The sequence below is a fragment of the Drosophila persimilis genome, unplaced genomic scaffold (assembly GCF_003286085.1).
Source record: "Drosophila persimilis strain 14011-0111.01,24,50 unplaced genomic scaffold, DperRS2 tig00000841-arrow-arrow-pilon, whole genome shotgun sequence".
NCBI classification, from domain to species: domain Eukaryota; kingdom Metazoa; phylum Arthropoda; class Insecta; order Diptera; family Drosophilidae; genus Drosophila; species Drosophila persimilis.
Window position 1 is genome coordinate 936,342 of NW_020825361.1, and position 1,966 is coordinate 938,307.

A 1,966-nucleotide genomic window follows, 5' to 3' on the forward strand; every position below is an offset into this window, starting at 1 on the left:
CCCCTCGGGGGCTGGGCAGGCATATGTTAAGTCGGTAATAATGTAATAAATATTCAAATTATACTTTTCTCTCTCACATTCAAGCGGCCATATTTCCATTTCCATTTCGAATTTCCATTTTTCCACCTGGCCATCGGTCGTTCGTCCAGTGGCCAGCCGAAACAAATAGCCAAACGTCAACATTAACACAACTAAATGTATATATCAAGGTGGACAGCCACACCAGTACCAGCACCAACACCAGCACCAGCACGAGCACCAGCCCCACCTCGCGAGTGGAATGAATGCCAACTGAGGCGAGGCGAGGCCTGATAGGTCGCCTCGAACGGGTCGGTCCCCGAAGCTATAGCTATAGCTCTATACCTATGGGGTATATTACACTATGTATGGGCGGGTATAGGTATTGGTAAAACAGTAAGCTATGGCACATTTATAGTTGCATTATGCTAATCAAATGACACCCAATGGTGGCATATCGAGTCCCGGAGCCGCGGCCCACGACCCACGACCCACGACTTGCGACCCGCGACCAGTCCCCACGACTGGCCCTCGCTCTGTGTCCACTGAGCTGTGTCCCCGCTCTCGGGGGTTGCTTACTCGCATTTATTTTGACATTCAAGTTAATAGATCGGTTTTGGCTATAAATTAGCATTTTATATAGGCATAGGGCATAGGTGTGTATAGTTCCACGAATATATGTACAAATACTATAGAGATGTTCGTGTGAGGGTCAAGTGTGGTGGCAGTCAAATGAGTTGCTTGGTGGCGGGTTTTTCGCCCTCAAAAAAAGTTTTCACGACTTGGGGGAGTCCACTCGGGATTGTCGCTAACTGAACTCAACTAATTAACCTTAACTTTGGTACAGAAGTACCTGGAAAAACACAATTCAACAGTCGACTTATCCAGAGATTACTTTAGAGAATAGCATGGAATCTCTGGATCTCTAGAAACCAAGCTCTGATGTTTCTATAGTGAAGTTTTCTTACACGTTATTACGTGCTCTTTGCCATTCAGTGTGATAGAGAAAATTCAGAAATTTGCTTCAAAAGAAACAGAAACCCCCTTCATATCTTCTGCAAATAAACATCCAATTAAATTGAAAGTCCACTGCACCACCTTTCGAACCCTATACATATCTTGAAGTTTTGCTGGAAAGCCTCTCTAGAACCAGAATATTTCACACATATTTTTAGTTACTTTGTGTAACCATCAAGTGCCATTGATTCCCAGCGACCTTTTGGCCTTTGTTTGGGCTACGAAATGAACTTGAATATCAGCTGCTGGTACAATTAACATATGAAACAAACTCCAACACACAGTCTGAGAGAGAGACAGCGACAGGAAGGAAGCAAAGGATCAATCAATAGGAATTTCGGTTATGTAAATGATGAGAGCCGTGGCCCAGAACCAGAACTCCATATTTTCATATCCAGCTTCCATCTAGAGGCGTTCGAGGCGGCCTGTCAGTGAGTTATTGAAACATTGAGCCGCAGCCAGTGACTTGGACGGAGGTTCGCTCCTCGGAAGGAAGAAAGACGACTGCATTTATAATTATGAGAAAAAATGCGTTGGCCGAGGGCATCGTCGTCACATCTGCACCCATTAGAGGAGACACGAGAGAAGGCTGGCAAAATGTTCTCGGTTCTCGTTTCCATTTTCGATCATGAACGAGAAAAATAATGAAAATAAATAATATCCGCTGACTGGCATTGATATGCAAATGATCCACATCGAACCGCACCACACGGAAGTGTATTGAAATCAACAAAAAAATCCACACAACTCCGGAGGAAAAGGTTTCAAGATCGCATCAGCATCAGCATCAACCCCCGAAAGGAGTCGCTCAACCTTCAAGATTATGATTATGCAAATCGTCCAAAGAGCAGGCTGCACGATCAACGCTTCCTCATCATCAACCAAGGGAGGGTTCGAGCGGTGTTTTTTAGGTGAAGGCCAAAAGGGATTT